The 22455-nt window shown below is 43.8% G+C and overlaps 1 long non-coding RNA gene across 1 annotated transcript; it reads right to left on the minus strand.

The window, feature by feature from the left end:
* Positions 1-276: 276 nt before the first annotated feature.
* LOC123642103 lies at positions 277-19679 on the minus strand. Its single transcript, XR_006736384.1, has 3 exons — positions 19564-19679; positions 17895-18026; positions 277-301 (listed from the first exon to the last, which is right to left on the minus strand). It is a non-coding gene; the product is annotated as an uncharacterized LOC123642103 (long non-coding RNA).
* Between the last annotated feature and the right edge of the window lie 2776 nt (positions 19680-22455).

Raw genomic sequence — 22455 nt, forward strand, 5'->3', positions numbered from 1 at the left:
TCAATCCTCCTTACCATGTGAGTCCTCTCCAAGTAAACCAGTCTGCTTGCAACTCCCAGTGCTGCCTCTTTTCTTGCCTCGGGATAGTTGCTCTATGATTCACAGCACTCCTCTTTCCTTGTTCCACCTATCTTCTTTGATGTCTTCTGAGCCAGACGTGATCACATACCCCTCTGGATGCCTACAGCACTTGTCTTTAGTACCACTCCTAAAGCATTTGTCTCACAACATCTTTCACTGCGAGTGACTTGTGTATGCTTTTGTGGATGATCAGATAGTGCCCACGTTGGATGGTAAACTTCTGAAGGGGGAGGAACAAAGGCCAGTCTTTTAGAAATCTTATCATGTCTCACAGCAAATAGCACAATGCTTCTCATAGCAGGTACTCTATAAAGATTTGTCAAAGGAATGAATGAAGAAACAAATGTATGAGAAATGGTATATTTAAATTCTGGCAACGGAATTCCTATTTTCATCTGTGGTTGTCTATGTATTTTGGTACTTGAACACCCTCCTATACATACATCCTATATAAATATACAGATCGAGGGCCCCCCGCCCCAGGGCCATCTCCTCAGATGTGTGAGTCTGTGAGCGTGGCTTGCACATCAGCATGCCCAGGCAGAAGGAAAAACAAGCAGGCACTCCCAACTGGGGAAGTCATTTGCAGCTCCTCCCATTATTACTGGCTGAATCTCCTTATTTAAAACAAACAGAGAGCTGGAAGCAGCAACTCAAGTGGCTGGCTATTAGCAAGTTCAGTTGTCAAAACACAGACCTGGTCTTTAAGCATATAAAACAGCAAACCCTAAACCTCCACTTCTGACCTTTCGCATCTCTGTAGCTGGAGGCTCCCAGCTCTCCCTTTAGGACTCTTTGGGGCCATGTGTTCTGATCACATGGAGACTATTTTTAGATTTCACCGGCTGAGAGCATTTTCATTAATCTCAAAGGGTTTTTCTTGTCTTTCCTTTTTTTCCTATCCCACAGGGCAGGGACTCCCCACAAAGGCAATCCAGCTACCATTGTCCGCCTAGCCTATGGCTAGTCAAAGAAGTTTCTGAAGGCTACAGGGAAGGCAGACCTGAAATCTAGAGCCCAGAGACAAGAGGGCTACTGTAGAGCCAGCCAAAATGACCAAAAGAGGAAACTGGAACATGATCCAGGCCACATTAGGGCGATGTGGGTCATTTCCTGTTTCTGATGTCCACTGAATGGTCCTGTAATCTGGGCTGCTCAAGTGCTGGCCTGTCCAAGCACAGGCCAGAGGAGGAAAGTGTAGTTAAACATCCTTTAATCTGTGATGCTTGTGAATCATCACTGTGGTCATCAAAACGGACCGGACATCAATCCTCAATGCGCTGCAGATGGAAAAGGACTGGAAAACGGAAAGGAATTTATGGCAACCACAGGCCGCAGCCTGGCACTGTTTTGTTTGAGTTTTAAAAATAAATTAGATCTATCGGCTTATTTGTTGTCTTTTACCTCTTGCTTTAAAAAGTAGAGTACATTAAAATACTGGTTGCATAAATATTCTGGCTATTTGTTTACATAGTACCTGCTTTACAGGATTGAATAAAACTGCACTAGAAAATTGTGTTGTCTAATCTTGACTATATAATGAAAAAAAAAGAGGGAAAAAAGACTTGAAGGAGCTGTACTAAAATTGACAGTGGTTGGCTCTGGATGGTAAAGTCATAGATAATTTTTCCTGTTACTGTATACTTCACTTTCAAAATTTTCTATAATGAGCATTTATTACTCTGGAAAAATGCTTATCAAAAAATTTTTTTAATAAGACTATATTGTTCAGTGCAGAAAGGTTTGTTTTCAACCTAATTTATCTTTCAGAGGCCTTGCCATTTTCCAAGGTCATTTATGCAACATTGAGTAAGTTGCTTAGCCCTTTGAATTTTAAGTTTCCTCCTCAGTAAAATGGGGAAAATGAGTACTTTCCTCCGTCAAAGAGCTGTGTGAAAATTAAATGAGACAACATAAGCAAATCACCTAGCCCCAAGCCTGAGGGCTCCCAGGTACTCAATAGTAGGTCATCACAAACTGTGAAGTAACATCTCTCGCTGCTTACAGGGGAAACGTCTGTAGGAGCCTGTTTGTTTCCAGTCTTGCAAGCGGAGTGACTGCAGTTTTGCTTCCTGCCACTGTCACAGTCTGCCCACTGCACAACTTCTTGCTTTTCTTCAGCTATGCCTGAGAACTTCTTGACCCAAATTTCAGAAGATTAATGAAGTCCTAAGGGCAATTATATGAGTGTAAATAACAGAATATTGTGGTAAAACAGACACATGTGCTTTGGATTTGGAAAACCCAGAGTTTAAATTTTACTAATTACTAACCGTGTGATCTTGGGCAAGTGACTTAAATTTTTGGAGTCTTGATTTCCTCATGTTTGAAAATTCTAACTAACATCCACTGAGCCCTTATTACATGTCAAGCACTGGGCTAAGCGTTTTAAATACATTATCTCATTTAATCAGCATGGCCCTACTCTAAGACACGTAATTATTGTCCCCATTTCGAGGATGAGGAAGAGGTCAAGTAAGCTGCCTGACGTCACACAGCTGTATGTTAGTAGAGTTTGGGTTTAAACTCAGTCTGACACCGGAGCTTATGCTCTTCAGCACTCGGCCCATTAGAGGAATTTCATACATAGTGCCCCAAAGGTCGAATGTTGGGAAATGTGTTCCAGCTGTAGCATACAGTTGATGTCTCATGTGAACATTACTTGGGGTCATCTCTCTCCTGAACTCCTTTTCTTAACACTTACTAGAGCACTTCAAGGAAAGGCAACAATTTTTAAAAATCCTTTAGTTTGTTACACAATGTGTTTTAGAGATTGTGCTCATATTTGCTTATTATTCCAATCCTAACAGTACCAATGATTAGTTACCACTTATTGAATACTTGTTAGTTACCAGGTACTAGGCTAAAGGATTTGCATGTTTTATAATTAAGCTTTATTAGTCTCATTTTGCAGTTGAGGAAACTGAGACACAGACAAGTCAAGAAACTTGCGAAGTTCACATGGGCGTAAATGGTGCAACCAGAATGCAAACCCAAACCTGTCTGGTTTTAAAGTCTCTGCACTTAATCTTCTCATTACACTAGCTCCCCACCCTCCTCACCTTCATTTTTTTTGTTTAACTATGTGGCTGGAGAATGGCATGAAGAGGTCACCCTGGGTTCAGATTATTCCGGAGAGCTGTCTGGTAATTATGCTTTTCCTACTTTCCTTTGAGGCTGGGGAGGCAGGATTCACTGTGGTGAGGCTGAGATCACACAGTGACCTAGCATCTTAGGACTTAGATTGGCCTCTGTCCAATCTACTATACACCATGACAGTGGATGCTAGTGTTGTTTGCCAAATATTAATAGTTTGTTTTCCTCACTTCTGGGCATACAGTAGATTGAACTTCTTGGATTCCTGTTGTTGAGTAGAGTCTTGTAACTAGTTATGGCCTTTGAATTTTGTGTGGCAGTGACATGTAACACTTGCAGGCTGGAACCTGAAGCCTATTTGAGACTTTCTAGAGCTTTCTTTTCTCTTAGGCACAATAATCAGCAACACTCAGGATAGTGGCTGCTCCATCAGCCTGGGTCTTCGAGTGACTGCAACAAGCAAAGATCCCTGCTTACTTGTGATGAATACGTGGCTTCAGTGAGAAATAAACCTTGGGTTTAAGCCACTAAGATTTTGGAGTCATTTGTTACTACAGCATAACCTAGTCTATGCTGACAGATATAACCATGTAGCACATTATGATCATACAAAGCAGTGCCTGAAGGTCAGTGTGCTAGTTGCCAACATACTCTGCACTTGACCAGCACCAGTGTGTGGAAGGGGAGAAAGAAAGTGGGGAAAGGAGAGGGAGAGACAAAGACAGAGACAGAGAATGACTTTCAGCTCTGGCAGAACCTTTAGAAGCTGTCTGTTACTATGAAGAAACATCAGGGAACCATGAGGGTTGAGACTGTGTCTTGCTCAGTGTTTCCAGTGCTCAGTAATGTGACTAACACTTACCCAATGTTATTGAGTTCATTGTATGTCAGATTATCAGTTCATGAACAATACAATCTTTAGAGACACCTGTTCTTGGATCATTTCACTTGGTTTTGGAATTTAATTTGGCCAAAATCAGAACAGCTTTTCTGGTTAGCTTTTTAAACCTCACTAGTTGAATTCCTTTGCTTTTTTTCACTGACTAGTTCAAGGTTCCTAGACCTGGGGTCCCAGGATACTGGGATACATACATTCTTTACAAAATTAACACAATCCTTAAGCTTTAAAATGGAGTGGTGAAGCACATTCATATTCAAATAAGAGCTTTCACTCTTTAACTTAAAAATAAACAAATAAATACCTTAGTCCAAACCAGAGCTGAATCTGAAGACCCACGTTCCTTTTATGGAGTGCAGAGTGCTGCTCGTGGGCGAGGGTGGGTGGAGGTGACTCACCCATAGAGCAGTGGCTACAGTCCTCAGGCAGGACATGCTGCCAGACTCCACAGACAAGGAGAGAAGAGTAGGAGAGGAAGGAAAAGGAGCAAAAGGGACCAGTACTCCCAGTGCACAGAAACAGCCTTGTGCTTGCAGGAAGGACTGCAAGGTTTAATGTCTCTTCAGTTAATTCCAAATGTCTCTTCTCCTTCTTGCCAGTCATTATCCTATAATTTATTCCAGGAACCACTTGCCAGCAAACCAGTGTTCCCACCTTCACTAGACTGTGAGTTCCTGGGGTGCAAGCATGTTGTCTTGTTCATCTCTTGTCCATCTATCCCATACTCTGTGCCTGGCATGGTGAAAGCTACCAATAGACATTTGCTGAGCAAGTGATACTTTAGGAGCTGGGACTATCCTGAAAGTGGCAACTAACAGAATGACCCCAAGAGGGGAGTCATTAAACTTCTGTCCCTGCCTTCCTAAAGGTACGGGCTGCTGACTTTTCAGTTCATACCCAAGTTCATTTACAGCTGCTTTCATCTCTTATTTGATTCCTTTGCTGTTCAAAAAGTTGCTGTTCATGGATTTGGATAATGATCATCCCAATTGCTTAAGTGCAATGTGAGGAAAATGTTTAAAGCTGGCTTCACTGAAGGGGTGAAGGCTAATGCCTAATTCAGAGGAGGGAGAATACTTGGAAAGCACAGTTAAGTGTCAATCTCTGCCACCCAGGAGCTGTGACTTCTGAAGGGGTTGCTTCTACCAACAGATCATAGGATTAGAAGACACTGCAGGGCCTAGAGGCCACAGTGAGGTATGTTCTAAGGTTTGGAAATTCAGTTTGCCCTAAGACTTAAACTAGTAAAATCTACACACAATTGATGTGATTAGCCATCTGTAAAAGTAATCCAAAAAATCATTCCTAGCTGTGTGAGCCAAGGGCTTGGGAAAACCCAGGAAACCAATCAAGATGAACTGGGAGAAATCTCAGGAACACAGGAAGGACAGTATTCAGAATCCAACCAATTGTATGCATGCTGTCTGGAGAATGCTTCTGAACAGAACTGTCTGTGGAGGGGAGTGGGTAGGAGGAAACAATCAGCTATAAGAATAAATGTTAAGGGGGCTTGCAGGGGCAAACACTGGTTAACCCACCAAAGCACTGTAACAGCTCTGGACAGGTCTTCTTGGCCTTTGACTTGGTGAGAGGGCTCAAAGCCTCTGACTTCTGAAGCTTAGCTTACTCCCTTCATTCTATAGGAATGTGCTGAACAGGCCAAAGTGGATGACCAGTACTCACATCAGGGTGTGTGTGTGTGTGTGTGTGTGTGAGAGAGAGAGAGAGAGAGAGAGAGAGATCTGGAGGCATAGAGGACAATTCTTCCCTTATCTCCCTGGGCTTGGAGTTTCCGTCAGCACCTAAGGCACTGGGGTTGCTGCTCTAATGACATCAGTTGAGTCAGGATTTGGAGCCTGAAAGGACAGTGATGAGTCTTTGAGGCCAAGGCCACCAGTGGACCTTCTCAGCATCCTTCTGTGTCATAGGCTGAGCTGCCCATTTTCAGGTGCAACAGAAGACACTCTTAAAGGCAGTGGCCATTCCTTTGCTTCCTAGCCGCATTATGCTTTTCTCCAATGCTCTCAAACTTTTTTGACTGTGAGGAAAGTCCCATGGCTCACTTACTCAACTTCTACTATATAAAGAACACCCTGCCCTCCAAGACTTGTTTCATTTCTTTCAAGGCTCACAAGGGGGACCGTGATAGCCCATGGTGAGCCTTAGACCGCTCTGTGAGTATCACCATCCCAGCCACTGGCCAACTTCTACTGGAGTTTTACAGCAGGAGGACACTTTCTTCGCAGTCTATTCAACTCTGCAAGCATGCACACTGTACCCATGGTGTGCTGGTTGTACAAAACACCTCCAGTCCCTTCGGATGAAAGATGCCACCAAAGCAGGAAATGCCTGTAGCGATGTGGAGAGGTCAACTCTAGGGGGCCAAGGTCTGCAGAGGCCATGTTTTCACCAGGAAAGAGGGGACCTGTGGTGATGGAGGGGCCAGGAGGCTTCTGGATAATTTACATTCACACCACAGAGATTGGGAGGAGAACTGTTGGGAAGTAACAGGGCCTACCAGAAGGGCTTTCCCCACAAAAAGCTTTAAAATGGTTTTACAGCTGCAGCAACTTCCTTTGCTGTGCTCACAGCCTAGCCAAGAGCTGGGCTCCCTGTGTGACGGTCAAGAGGAAGGGTCTGCAGGAGCCAGACTCGACTCACAGCAGACTCTCCCAGGGGAGTTTGCAAGGAGTGCTGCATGAAGGCTCTTCTGTCCCCGAAGCTCTGCGTTGTAGGCAAGATGCCTGAAGTTACCCAGTATCAGGAAGTCACACCTGGCCTGGAAAGTACTGAGAAGGGAGAAGTGGGTTTTGCCCCAAATCAATGGTGCTGCTCAGGGGCAGCGCCAAAGGTCAGGGGTCAGGAGCACCCAGATGGGGAGACAAGGACCAGCTGATTCATGAGTGAGAACAAATTGCAAGTGGGGAGAGGAATGCAGAAAAAAAAGGAAAATAGCTGAACTTAAGCAAAAGAAACGCCTTCTCTGTGGTTTTGCCTACAATCAGTTGTGGCCACCGGTATCGTATTTTAAAAGAAGAAACTGTGTCCGTCATCTACTGGTCATGGCAACTCAACAGTAACTTTTAAGTCTACATCTCTTGCCCATTTGGGGAGGAGAAATAACTGAACACAACTGTATTCTTTGTTTGAGAGACTCTTCATTTTTATACTAGACTTAGCCAAAAATACTTACCCTAAAGCTATTTAGTAAATGACTTAGTTGAAGACCTCACAAAAGAGAGCCGACAGCTCCAGCTCCTTTGTTAAAACAATGCCCATTAGCTGAAATGCTACCAACACACACTCATGGACGCGAACGTTCTCAGACTTGCCTTCAGAAAGATGCAATTTGTGATTGCACAGGGCAGCAGAAGGTCACATGATGAAAAACATGGGAGTACAAAACAAAACAAAAACAAGTAATTATTTAATTTTGTGAGTCAGCCTAATAATAGTATAATCTCCCAGATACTTTCGGCATCTGACAAAGACACAGAATGTGGCATTTAGGTTAGCATAGAGAGGAGTCGCATCATGCCCCTCTTTCCAGCAAAGCTCCTGGTGGTTGTGTGGCATCCTAACCGCCCGTCCCGCTTCTGGCACTTCCCTGTGGAACAGTGATGACAGTGTGCTCGTTCCCACCACCATTCAGGGACAGTGATCTTGTCATTGATATAACTGACCCAGGTGATTACAGTGGCATATTGTAGACATCATAAATAGCAATAAGAAACACATCCTCAGTTTCCCCACTTACAAAGTGGGGCTGTGTATAATCTCAACCTACTTCACTAGAAGGATGTTGGAATATATTACATATAAAACAATCTGTGTAGCAACATTCTGTGGAAAGGCAGGGTACAAAGTATTGCAACTGCTATACTATATTAAGAAACAAGCAACTCCAGGACCCTATAAAGTTTTATGCAGAAGCCCATGCAAGAGTCTCATTTTGAATCTCATCAATGAACTCCTTGGTTATTAAGTGTAAAGAGGGTCTTAGTTGAAAAAAGATTAGACTACTGTATAAGCATTTCTAAAGCATGTCTTGAAAGGTAATGTTAAAATGAGGCTCTTGTTCAATTGTATCAGCTACAGCCCAACTCCTCAGGTGCTTTGTCTTTGCGTCTTTGTCCTCCCCTTTCTTTTGGGAACCCGTAACCCTCTAAGTCTGTGTGTGTGTGTGTGTGTGTGTGTGTGTGTGTGTACACGCGTGCCCCAGGCCCACCCGCCTCGTCTGCTGGGGACCTGGTGGGTTCAGGTCTTAGGAAGAACACAGAAGCTGCGCCTGCATCACCAAGCAAGGCTTTGATTTCCTTTGTTCCTGCTGCTGGAGCCTCCTTGGGTGATTAAGTCTGAGGCTTCTCCCAGGTTTTGTTGGCCGGTGAATGGAGCCTCTTCAGTGCTCACTGGAGTGCGGTATCATTGATACTTCCTCCGCACGCCCCTCCCTCCCCCAGCTGACTGATGGATTAATCCTGCTGTGTACTTGTATGCCTCACAGGCAGAAACGCAAGCTGGGGTAGGAAAAGAGGGCTAGGTTTGGATGGAGACCTTCCTCCTACAGTCTGTACTCCTCCTTTTGCCTAATTGGGCTTAACTGAGGCCCAGGGCAGAGCAGTTAAGGGCCTGACCCTAATCTCTCAGCAGGTTAGCGTGAGCCTGGACTTCTCTGGACTTTGTCTTCTGCTCTGCCCACCACAGGCCCTTCTCAGAGGCGTTGGAGAGGGATACCCTGGTGAACAAAACAACGTCCTTGCCCTAATCAGGGTTATATTTTAGTGAGAGGAAACAGTCAAAAGAATAAATATATATGTCAGGAAGTGGGAAATGCTATAAAAGGTTGTGCTGCTCCTGCTGCCATAGAGCAGCAACACCGGATCTAGACCAGAACAATAGCACTGTGTCTACACGTCTTTCACGTTCTTACAGCAAAGTGAAGGGCCTGGTGACTGAAATTTCTTAGGGAAAATGAAGAGGGTCTGGAGTTCTTCCTAATCTGAGTCTTGTTTGCTCATGCTGGTTTTGCCTGTCATTTTTATTCATGTTTTCCCACCATATCCCCCAATCTCACACACACGCCCCACACACTTGAGTCTGTGTATTATCTGTCCCCGGCATAGGAGGAGACTCTGGCTTCTGACAGTTTTCCTCTTTAGACACAACCGTTTATAGCATTTATCACTTCCTGACATCATATATATTTACTGTCTGACTGTTCCCTCTCACTAAAATATAACCTTCATTAGGGTAGGGACGTTGTTTTGTTTGCCAAGGTATCCTTCTCCAATGCCTATAACTGGATTCTACGTCAACATAAGCACTCAAAAATATATGGGGCCAGTCATGGTGGCTCACACCTGTAATTCTAGCACTCTGGGAGGCTGAGATGAGAGGATCACTTGAGGCCATGAATTTGAGACCAGCCTGAGCAACAGCAAGACCCCTGTCTGTACAAAAAATAGAAAAATTAGCCGGGCATGGTGGTGTACATCTGTAGTCCCAGCTACTCAGGAGGTAGAGGCAGGAGGATCCCTGGAGCCCAGGAGTTTGAGGTTGCAGTGAGCTATGATGACGCCACTGTACTCTAGCCCTAGTGACAGAGCGAGACTCGGTCTCAAAAAAATGTGGATGAATGCATGAATAAATGAAAACTACCTTCTCATGCACTGGCACTGAAGAGGAAAAATAGAGTGTACCCGTGGCTAGATGGAGAGGGAAAGGACTTACACCTTCTTGGCTCTCAGCCCTCCTGGGTCCCCTTCCCTTCCCCTCTCCCCGCTAGAACTCCATTCACTGCCTTCCTTTCCTTCTCAAAACAATCTGGTCCCTCATCTTCACAACAGACCATAAATAGCTGATAGCCATTTTAAAGTAACACCTTCCAGAGGGTAATTTAGATAAACTCTAAGCTTTAAGCCTCAAGGATGAGTCCCTAATGGTGTTGGCCAACAGATGGGAGATGGGGAGGAGATAATGGACCTTTGTGGAGCTCATTATAATCCAGTGTGTTTGTGCCTTGGAGAGCTACTGCCCATGGAAGTGGAATTCCTGAGAACCAGAGAGTGGCCGAATCTCACCAGCAAATAGACAGTACCGGAAAGGATATGAGAAAAAAGAAGTCACCCTTATGTTGACATTCTCAGTGTAAATTAGCAAAGCTTTTAAAATGCTATTTGGCAACACATAGTGAGAGCCAAAAAAATATTTAAGTCATTTGTTCCAGACATCTTACTTCTGTGAATTTATTTGAAGAAAATAATCAAGAATAAGAGTAAAGCTTTTTGCACAAAAAGTATGTTGTAATGTTATTTCTAGCAGTGAAAATCTGGGAAAAAACCAAATGATAAATAATAAAGAGAAAAAAACCCACAATGTAAATTACACAGCAATGACAGATCTAAGTTACATTGCATCTGAGCTGCTTATTAGCCATGAGAAGTTGGGTAAATTACTTAATCACTCCAGGCTTTAGTTTCCTTTTCAGTAAAATTCTGTTTTCTTTAATAATAGCACCTACTTTACGAAGCTACGAAGCTGCCAGAATTAAATGAGATCATTGCAGATAAAGTAATTAGCACAGTGCCAGGCACACACGTATCACTTATTATTATTTCAAAAAATGGCATTACACCTTTGTGGAATGAATTAGGGGACTGAAACATCCAAATCTCCCAACATTCTAGTTAAGTGACTATTACAGGAACTATATTGAGGTCCAAGGCTGCATTTTAAGTGTTCACCTTCCGATCAGTATGGCTTTGGGATGTGATTCCAGACAGGCAGGACTTGAAAGCACCTTTGCCCAGGGGTTGCCTCACATTTTCACCAATTAACAACAACAAAAAACTTTGGCTTTGAAGAACAGGGTGGATAATCCCTTTCCTTCAAATGCTTTGCCTGCGTACATTCTGTGGCAGGAGAATTGTGGGCCGAATGGGAAAGGAAAGAGGCAGAAGAGGTCCAATGAATGAGATGGTTTCTTCTCTGGCTTTTCAGCTATTTCTGAACTTGTTTTTGACCATGGAGCCCCTCACAAAGCTTTTACCCACCCCCTTTTCCCCTCCTCTCAACTACAGTTCAATTCTCTGGGCCATAAAAGATCAAATCTGATGCTATTGCCCAGTGGTGCAGGTCTGGAACCCCTCGACGAGCAGGGGATGCCTAATTGGGGAAACTCTGAGAGCCATCATTAACAGGCACTCTGGTCTTGGGCCTTGAAAAATATAATAACAAGTGCATTGGGTCAATTTGCACAGCTTTATCCTTTTTCCCACTCCCTCCTTCCCCTTTGTATACCTAGTGCAGATTAGACTCCGAATCTGGGAATTTCTCTTTTTAATTGTTCGTGGGATGGTAATTTGATTATCCTGGCTCCTTGTCTATTTGTTTTATTGTTGAGGGTGTGTGTGTGTGTGTGTGTGTGTGTGTATTGGTTGATATGTTCGCAGTGAAGTTCCTAGGGCAGCCCTCTGGTGCTTGTGAATTTACGCCCTTGGACAAGTAGAGGTATACAACTGTTGGGTATAGCTTGTGTGTCTTGAGCTTTAAGTATCTGCTCACATTTGTATATTTGAGTATTTGGACATATTTGTAGCAACTTCTGTGTTAGCCAAAAAGAACAGCCTGCCAAGAGAAGCGTATGTTTCCTACTTAAGGGTTTCTAGAATGATATAACTCCCCAAATGAATGAAAGAGGAGGCTATGCTATGCCAGGATTGCAGGTACACACCATACACTTTCTGGATTATTTAAGAAAACAGGCAGGGCTGCATTATGATTTTCATGGGTACTTGGCCTTCATGCGCCCCTTCCTCCATAAAAAAGTATTAAAAGTTACCCTTTACGAATCCATTGGTATACTTGTATTCATTTTTTTCTTTTGATTTAATGATAAATTAAAGCATGTGTGTGTGCCCTTAAGAGGATTGTGGGTTCCTGGCCCCGTGACTATGGTGCCTGGTGGACGTTGGCCTGGAGCTGGGACATGGCTGGGGTGGGCGGCTGTGGTGAAGGGGGCCCAAGATCCTTCCCACAAAAGCTCCTCTGCAGCAGCCTTCCATTGCCAACATCTGCGAGATTAGGGATTTCCCATATAAAACCTATGGCTGACATTTCTTGTTCACCAGCAGGAAGTAAGTACATTGTGGTTAGGGGCATGGCTCTTGCAGGCATTCAGACTTAGAGGTGAATTCCAGCTCTGCCCCTTACTAGCTATGTGGCCTTGGGCAATCACTTAACCACTCTGAGCCTCAGTTTCCTCATCTATAGCATGGGGAAAATAATATCTACTACATAGTGTGAGAATTTAAGGAGGTGATGGATGTAAAATGCCTTAGCCCAGTGCCTGGCACTTTGAGTAAGCATGCACTAAATAACTGGTCATAATATGTTTCTCATTTCTGTTTTAGGGCTTTGTTACAACATGAATTTAGTCACTTGGTTCAAAAAGTGCAATTAAATCTTAGGGTAGAGAGATATCCGGGGAGTAAAAATCAGATAGTCCTATCAGAAAAATTCGCTTGATGCTGTGAGCCATATCGACTCGCTCTTTGCAACCCTGCATGCTGGTTCTCAACCTTTTCTAGCTGAACTTTCTGCCCACCCATCAGCTCCAATGTGCCGTGTTCTCACGATCACGCAAGACACCTAGGATAGAGGCTCCGATCTTTCCTGGAACCCACCTGGCTCACTGTCAAGTTTTCATCCTTCAGACTCTTCTATCCTCTACTCCTTCTCACTCTCACGTTAAGGTTTTTCATTATAGTTCATCCCCCTCTCCAAAGCTAAGTTTCTTTTTCTCTCAACATTTCATTTTTCTAGTTTGTCTTCGTATCTCTCCACATATCCTAAAAATAATAGATATCTTTTTTCCTCTTTCCTTACCTTATGCCAGGTGCTGCACATGCAATGTCTCATTTAATCTTCTAAATAACACTGTAGGGTGGTTACAATAACCTTCATTTTTACAGATAAGGAAACTGAACATCCGAGCAGTTAAGCAACTTCCCCAAAATCAGGCTGATAGGATTTGAATCTATATCTTTCTGGTGCCAGAGACTTAGCATGCTCTTCCATTAATTAGGTCCATAATCTCTTATCTACCATTTGGAAATCTAAAAGACTGCTCTAAAAAATCACAAAATGTTTTCCCAAAAAAACTCTTTTGATAAAAAAAAAAAACAACAAAAAAATGTGGCCTAAACAGATGTGAGGCTCGTTATAATGTGCATTTATGTCAGTGTGATCAATAAGTTAGCTTCCTAGTGTACTGCCTTTTTTTGCTATAATGTACTATTAAAGTTTAGAAAAGAAGCAGTGAACCGCCCCCCTACCAGCTGAGCCATGCAGGGCCCCTTGTGTCCCAGCAGTGACCGTGCAGTGTTAGTGAAAACAAGCATGTTGGAACTCTGAACCCCTACCTTGCAGCTCAGCCAAAGCGATATTCCATGTGGGCTGATACTGGATTTCCCATCCAGGCTCCAGCAGGGCTGATGCGAACTCACTAAGTGGCTCTTCCCAATAAGCAAAGTTGGGCCATGGCAGAGTGAAATACATCTCCCAACTTGGCTATTGAGGGGAGAAGATTGAATCCTGCTGCTGACAAAGGGGCCCATTGGGACAGTTCTTGCAGAAGGCAAGAGTAAAATAGCCAGCTGAGTGTCCTTTGTTTAGGATACCAAAATGTTTGAATTACATGAGACAGCACATACGTGAGCATCTAATTGTAGCCACTCATCAGTTGCAATTCCTACCCTGCCCTTTAAAACAGTGGGACAGACAGAGGTACACTGGGTGTTCAGATTAGAACCCTGTGGGCTCAGGGGAAAGAGAGAGAGAGAGAGAGAGAGAGAGAGACATGAGAGACACCATCTCTATGGACTAGCTCCTAGGACCTGAGGAATCTATCCCTGGAATTTCCCTCCATGGCTAGTGGTGCTCTTCATCTCTTTCTTCCTGAATAGAGGGATTTGAAACTTGGCCAAAAATACAGCCTCTCTAGGTCTCTGAGACTTGGACACCTAACAAAAAGGTGACATGGGAATGGGCTGATAGGGCTGAATGTGGAGATTTCAGGTGGAGAACCAACTGCCAAACTGTCATCTGTGAGGCTCCAGAAGGGCTCATCTTCCTTCGGGAACTGTCAGAAGTGAATCCCCGTGAGGCTGGTGTGCACAAACATGCACTAATGGTCCTTTCAGACTGCTGGTTGGAAGCCAGGAGAGTCTGCAGAACCTCATCCATCGGGGAGAGAAAAGTGACCATGTAGCCATAAATCTCTCAAAGCAATTTCCAACTTCATATCTCAGCTCTCCATCCTGTTTCAAAAAATGACTGAGGATAGATCTTTGGCTTCTCCTTGCTTGGGTGATGTCATTTCCGATCAGGCTTTGCGTTAGGGAACTGATGTGATCCATCCCTCACAGAAGAGGAGAAGTAACACTTCCCAGACTGGAACAAAGCCTAATCTAGCATGCCCTTGGGCTTTGCAAAAGTACACTAAGTACCTTTTCTTTTACTTCTGGACATTGGGTCAGTTGAGGGTGGGGGGGGCAGTTGGGAGAGGAGGCACATATGAAAGGAGGTGGCATTGAGCGTGGGTGCTTGGTTATTCATTAGCTTCTCCTGTCACTTAGCCGAAAAGGCACAATAAAAGCCTTTCCTTTCTGACATCTTGAAGCCCACAGAGGCACTTGGATGGCAACAGAACAACTGCTCTTGATGAACTAAAGAGTATCTAGAGCTGGAGAATTATAGATTTGGAAAGAGCCCTGGATATCCTCAAATGCTACCCTTCTAAAGAAGGAGTAAGAACACATGCCCAGAGAGGCCAAGTCAATTCTTAACTGACTGAAGAAATGGCAGATAGGGATGAGGGAGAGTAACCATGCAAATTAAAGGGCTTTGCATGAATCAAAGATGAAACCACACAGTTCATCTCCATGGTCACAGAGGCCTCTTGGTGTAGACCAGGCTCTGGTACCACTAGCTACATCTGCTTCTCCTTGATAAAAGGGAAGAGATGCATTCACACAAAGTTCTCTTTCTTATATGTATAATGAGGAAGCTGGATAATGCTAAGTGATGGCAGGGATGTGGACACATAGGACCCTCATGTGCTGGTGGTAGAAGCATAGATGGTATAACCATTCTGGAGAGCAATCTGGTGCTACCTAGTCAAATTAATATTTACAGCCCTTTTGACCCACCAATTTCACCTCTAGATATACTATCCCTGTGGAGTGCTTACCATGTTCTGTAGGGGATAGGACAAAGATGCTTATTCCAGCACTGTTTGTGGTAGCAAGGAGTTGAAGCCACCCTGACAAGCTTGGGAAGTGGATTAAGTACAGTGGAGGCTCACCCCAGAGGGCTACTGGCAATTAGAAGCAACAGATACAGGACAGCATGCATGGCCTTAAACTGGTACTCCAGGGGGAAGAAAAGTAAGAAATAAGGATAAGATATACGCCATATTTCAGCAAGTCTAAATATCATCTATTGTACTAGGCACTACCATTTTATATACCAGTAAGAAAGAAATAAACTCTGCCAATTAAACTATGACATACCATTTATTGTAAGACGAATCCTGATTTCAGAGATTAAAATGTGAAAAAATATTATCTTAGAATTTGTTTATGTAAATAAAAACACATGTGCACAGAGCAATGTATTTCACAAGAATGCACATTGCAAATACACATTAAACACATTGCCTATGTGGTGGGGGGGACGGGGCATGAAATGGGAATGGCATGCAGTGGTCACCAAGCTTTTTGGCACCAGGGACTGGTTTCATGGAAGACAATTTTTCCACGGCTGGGGGATGGTTTCGGAATGATTCATGTGCATTATGTTTATTGTGTACTTTATGTCTATTATTGTAACATTGTAATATATAATGAAATAATTATATAACTCACCGTAATGCAGAATCTAATGCCGCCACTGATCTGACAGGAGGCGGAGCTCAGACGGTGATGCGAGTGACGGGGCGTGGCTATAAATTCTTGTGCCTGCCCACCTCTCCCCTCCTGCTGTGCAGCCCGGTTCCTAACAGGCCATGGGCCAGCACTCCTCCGTGGCCTGGGTCTCAGGGACCGCAGGCATATAAGGATAAGGGAGAATAGCCATACAGGTTAAGGAGCTTTGCATGAACCAAAGATGATAAAGGGTTAACCAAGAGCAACTGAGGATGGAAAAGTGAGAAGGCTGTGTAATAATAACACTGCCTCCACAGGTTTGTGCCGAGAATTAGCCAACATAACCCAGGCACAACCCACAGTATGAAGCAGTGTTCACAAGTTGTTTCTATTCTTTCTTCATCTTTGTATCTGAAGTTGTGCCCAGAATGAGAGTTAAAGAGAAAGCCTCACTGTTCCGACCATGGTTTACTTCCATAAAATATGAGTAAACTTGAGTTTGCTTCACGTTCAGGTGCCACTACACTGTTAATAAATGTGGAGAACTACAAGCAGTCTTTTGGTTTTCTGTCGCCATAAGTCTATTTGATTATTTGTTTACAGAAAGTTTTAAAAGCACAATGAGAGAGATGATGATGGCAATGATAGTGATGAATAAAAACCAGTGTTTTGGGAATGCTAAATTTATAGAAGTTCTTTGGATAGTTTCACAATTTCTCTGGAGGAGCAATAAAAAATCAACCCAATAAGCAAATAATATACAAGCAAAGACTTGGCTGGGGGCCACCAGGAATAGGTTAACCTCCTGGGAAGAAGCTCACACATCTCTGAATGAATAATGTGTTCACCCTGAAAACATGAAGCGTTTTCTTAAAGGAGCATCAGAGAAAGAGAGCTACCTTGCCTACGGTGCCCTGGGAAGGAAGCATGAGGATAAATGGGGTGCAATGAAAAGTATTCAAATTATGATTCTCAAAAATGTCTTCCCTTGAGATTCTGAGAAGTGTAAATCCTCCCAGGAAATCAAGGAGACCATGAATGAATGTGCTGAAGAACTCTCCCCATCCCAAAATGAATAAAGGCTCGTAGGCTTGAGAGAAAACACCAATCTTGGTTTTTAAAAGTCAGACAATGGCAAAGTAAACACTTTGATAAAAGTGGACAAAGTGAGCCACGCTGCAAGCTTTGTGCCCCCAGAGACAGCTCTGTGACAATGCTGGCCACTGTGAGCAGGGCTGCCGAACTTGGTGTCACTTCTTCCTAGCAAAGAGCACTTTTCTGGATTTTCTGCACTAATGGAGATTTAATAATAATGAGTTGCCGCCCACAGTGTCTAGAAACCCAGTATGTACCATTAAGAGGTATAAGATAGACGGAATGCGTGTTGGGTGTAGCCTCTGCCCCTTTACAAGGCGACAGAGATTGGGGAACGAAGCTCTGGATGCTCCAATTTCTGGGTGTCTTCTTTCTTTCCCTTCCCTTCCCTTTCCCTTACATTTCAGCTGAAGGGCTGTTTCCCACTATGTAAGGACTCTCTGGGGCCTCTCTGAGCCCATGACTTTTATAATTTAATATTTGGAGCACAGTGGAAAAAATCTGTCTGTCCACCTTCCATCTTTACAAAGTGTCATTGGAAATGACCAAGGAAAAGCTGTTTTTTTTTTTTTTTTTTAATTTCTAGACCAAAGACATTTGGGGGAAATTAAACAACTAGGATTTAAATCCAAATAATGACTATGTTTTCAGTTCTGAAGGTTTTGTATTGTTTTCCCCTAGCTATGAGGGCAGTGATAGCTGGTCCTGAGTGGGCAGTCCAGCCAGTGGGCAACTCTGCTCTTCAGGGAACAGGGTCTGCCGACAGGAGGGGTGCATCCGGGTAACTTATGACTTACCCATTTGCTCTCAGTTTTCCAGACTCAGAGAATCTTAAAGTTGACAAGGGCCTCATAGATTAAGTGGTCGGTGATTCCCAACTGGAGGTGCTTGAACACACGTAGGGGATTTTCTCCAACAACTTTAAAAGCCTAAAAGGAATCATATATTTAACTTTTAACAAACTCCCCAACTGATGATGCTGCCAAGTAATTCAGTTGATGGCACTGCTAGCTCATGGGAATTTGAGGCCCTGGTTGGCTGATGATGACATCTTTGCAAAAATACAGGAATGGAGGCCCTAGTGGTGACAAAGCTGGGAACCTAAGATCTCAATTATACCTGACTTTGTAGGTTTGGTAACCAAGATTCTCAGTGAGTTGTGACAAGCTCTGTAGAATGTTTGGCTGGGCTTTGCAGAAGCTCCTAGAGCAATAAACTAACTTTCTGCCTTTCAGTTCAAATAAGTCCCTGAATTCATGAAGATTTTAAATTATTTTAGGTTCAAGATTAAGTTTGAATAGGTAGCATTTTACTTTTTCACAGCTTTATGCTGCTCAGAATAGGATGCTGGAGAAGGGGTATGAAACATAACATAGCCTGCTTTTCCCAATTTTTCTTGGAGGCTCAGTATTTGGCCCAAACCTTAGACTGGGATGCAGACATGTCTCCTCTTCATTTTATAGGAATAGAGCAGACACCTCTCAAACCTATGATCCTATTTGTCTAAACAGTCTCTTACTGGTATATCAAATGGCGCTAGAGATTCAGAAGTTTCCTTTGGCAGTGTTAAACAAGCAACTGAAGTAAGCTCCACACAAAATCCTTTGGGAATTGTGCCGTGTTAACCACACAATCTCACAAACCTGAAGTGCCCATAGAAAACAATAATTTTCAATATTCAGACGTTGTCCATGTGTTTATAGGTATGCATGGGGAAGCAGGTTCTGACTGAACAGGGAAGTCAAAAGAACAAGAGAACTTATTGCTAGATTTTGTTCTTCCTCTTTATCCCATCTGGAAAGCCATTTCCGTTCATTTAAATGCCCTTGACTGTAAGGAGAGACAAGGTGTTTCATAAAGGCATCACCAGGTTAATAGACGTTGCAATCAGGTAATAGATTTCCTGGAATTCCTGAGGTGGCTGGAGCCATGTATGTGAAAGATGTTCCCTATGCAGCTCGGCAGGTCACACAGCTCCCAGAGACATGCTGAAGAAGAAACTGAGCCCCTCTTAGTTAGCCACCTCATTTCTACGAGATCTAACCATTCTCGGTCTCACTAAGATTTCCAGAACACTAGAAAGCCCAAGGAAAGTTAGAGAAAACTTTTAAAGGTAATTACTCTGCTCTGAGAAGGAGCAAAGGGATGAGAGGGGATCTAGTGTTAAGAGTACAAGTGGAAGAGAGGTGCTAGTCATGACTGTTAGCTTCTTCGCAGCTATAGCTTTTTGATTTATTTTATTGAGATATAATTCACACAGCACCAAATCAGCCATTTTAAAGTGTGCAATTCAGTCAGCTTTAATACATTTACAAGGTTGTGCAACCACCACCACTAATTCCAGAACATTTCATCCCCCCAGAAAGAAACCATTAGCAGCCTCGTTGGCTCGTCTGTAGGCCTCCCTCAAGTACACCACATTATTCAGCAGTTTGTTCATTCAACAAACATTTATTGTGCACTTACCAAGCTCCAGGCAGAGAATAATTTACCTCCAGCCTTTGCAGCAGAGGCACGCACAACACAAAGGGTGGAGGAGCAGAGTCTTTTTTAGGGTTACTGTAAAGCCTGCAGGTGTGAGTTGTGGGAGGTGGGGGTGGGTCATGTGTCAGTGAGTGTTGTGAGGGAGGAAGTGAGAGTGACAGGATGTATAGAGTGAGGTTGTATGTTCTTCAGGAAGGTTTGCTCTGCTGCTTAGATTCCTTTTTAAAAGTTCATGGATTTGCAGGAGTTGTTACCTCCCCAGAGGAGGTGTTTGCCAGCAAACCAAGCCTTGTGCATTTTTAGACTCCTACGCCTCTCCTCCACATTTCCTGCCCGGTGTCCAGCTGCAGAACGTCTTTCCATCTTTGACAATTTCCATATTCATTTCTTTCACTTAGTTTTCTTTTGTGTATCTTTTCCCATCATTTCTCCCCGTGAATCTCGTTTGCTTTAATCACCTCTTTTTTCTTCTTTCATTTTTCCTCCTTTTTACCATTCTTACCCCTCACATTCAAGATACCTAGCAGGCTTGGGGGAAAGCGATTAAATCAGTTGTTCAATATCATAAGCTAGGGAATGGTGGAAAGTCACCCAAAGCCATCTCTGTTTGACTGCAGAGGTTCAGTTGTGACTTTATGATGCCTTACTTAGTTTCTGGGCTTCTATCTTTCCTCCAGCCCTCCTCCCACTGAAGCTGCTCCCCGGCTCTTCCTGACGTGAACTCTGCAGCGGGGCTGGCTTCTCTCCAGCTTTAGCGGGCTGGGGAATCTCTGGCATGGGCTCAGCTCCGAGTTCTATGGAGCATTGTAACTGCTGGTGCTAGGGCAATAAAATCTTAACGGTCTCCAGAAAAGGCAGCTGTAAATTCTTCTGAAGTTCCACGTTGGGTGTAAGGGTTCACGCCTCTCTGCCCCCTCCTCCCCCTCCCCTCCCGCTCCCCCTCCCCCCCACCTCCTCCTCCACCCCCACCTCCATTAACTGCCCTGATTTCATGAAAGGGGCCCTGCATTACAACGAGGCGCAGAAATCCCAGCAGCCTCCAGCTGCAGCCAGGGTTGTGTTTTGTCTAAGAAATGTTCTTTAAAAAAACAAAAAACAAAAATTTTGGAATGAACTTTGTACAGGATCATGGACAGAAAGCTTATGCTTTGGGGGGGGGGGGGAAGATGAAGAGGCAGAGGAAAATGGCCAAGGAGGACAACAGAAGGGAACCAAAGAATAACCCTGAACACGTAAGGATGTCCAGAAGCAAACTGGGAAAACGACACCCAGGGGGTTGTGGGATTTTTGCCTCTTTCAATTATTTTCACATCGTTACCTGGGTCCTGACGAGCCAGCTGTGGTCTCTCTGAAAAAGTCATTTGGCTTTCTGGAGCTGAGCTGGGAAACAAATATCAGCAGAGGTCTGAGAGGGAATGAAAGCTCATTTCTTCCTTCAGGAAGCAAGAGAACAGGTCTCAGGATGCCTGGGGGGTGGGGGGTGGGGGGTGACTGCAGAGTAACAGAGGGACCCCTTGTACGGTCTCCTTTTGGCCCCAGCAATACTTGACTCACTCACATCTAGACAAAGTGTGAAAGTGAAGCAGGAACTTGGGAATTGACCACTGGGACAGACATGGAGGGAACCGTGTCACCCAAGTCCTGGTCATCAGGGCGTTGCTTTGACTTCTTGCCCCAAGGAATGTCCCAAAGCCTGAGCCTGAGAGGCTGAATGTAGGTGTGTGTCAAGCACTGGTGAGACCCAGTGGGCCTAGAGCTTTGATAAACAAAACAGAAGGGTTTCATGTGTCCTGTGTGGTAAAACCCAAGATGTGTGTGTCTAAATCCTGTGGCCCTCTGAATTTCTAAACCCCTGTGCATTTCACAGGAAATTAAATGTGTTTGTCAGATTCCTTTACCCTTACCTCACTGAAAGGTTAGGTTGGAGTTGGCTTATATACCAGAAACTGCTAGGATTTGTTTCTTTAATTAACTTCTAATGCCTGTCTGATCAAAATTGAAGTACCGGCAGGGCCAGCAGCAACTAGGCCTATCCTTTCCCAGCCAGCTGGATGAAGTCATGCTTGCTGCAGAAGTGTGTGTGTGTGTGTGTGTGTGTGTGTGTGTGTCTGTGTGTCTGTGTGCGCACGTGCACGCCTATATGTATTTGCATGCAAAGGAGAGAGAGTGGACTCCAACTATTTGCTGAACCCCAAATCTCAAATTTGAGTCAAATGTTTAAAAACACAGTGTGAATTACTTTATTCTCTTTCTTACTTCAGATGTCATTTTGGAGTGGAGGTAGTGTGTGAATTTTTAAATTTTCTTCTGTCTTTTTAAAAGGCCTCCTTGAGGGCAGGAATTGTGTCTTATGCATTTCTCTCCTCTCAGAGCCAAGCAGAGTGCCTGGCACCCAGTAGATGCTCAATAATTGTTTGTTAAAGGTGACAGGTACAGGACACACTATCCCCAAACATGGAACCTTGGAAACTGAGAAAACCACAGAAGCAAGAAGGCCATTCTCTGACCTTTCTGCATGAGACCTAGCCATAAAAGAATTCTCTGACCCATCTCCCCTGAAAGTAGGTCATAAGACCCTCATGTGACAGATGTCCTGTCCTATACCTGGCAGAAAGGAATGAAGACACACAGACGCCAAGAAGAATCAGGACCAACAGGCCTTTCTAAGTTCCCCCAATTTGTTACCATTAGATCATACCCCTTTTCGTCCAATCATACTTCTGCAAGACTATCTACTCTTTATCAAACCTAAGCATAAAAATACAGTTTTCTCTGATTCTTTGGGTATTTATGGAAAATTTTAGTTAAATCAATTTGTTAGGCTTTTCTCTTGTTAATCTTTTGTTATAGAGCTGTCAGCCGTGAACCTTGCAG

Source organism: Lemur catta, chromosome 1 (assembly GCF_020740605.2).
Source record: "Lemur catta isolate mLemCat1 chromosome 1, mLemCat1.pri, whole genome shotgun sequence".
NCBI lineage: Eukaryota > Metazoa > Chordata > Mammalia > Primates > Lemuridae > Lemur > Lemur catta.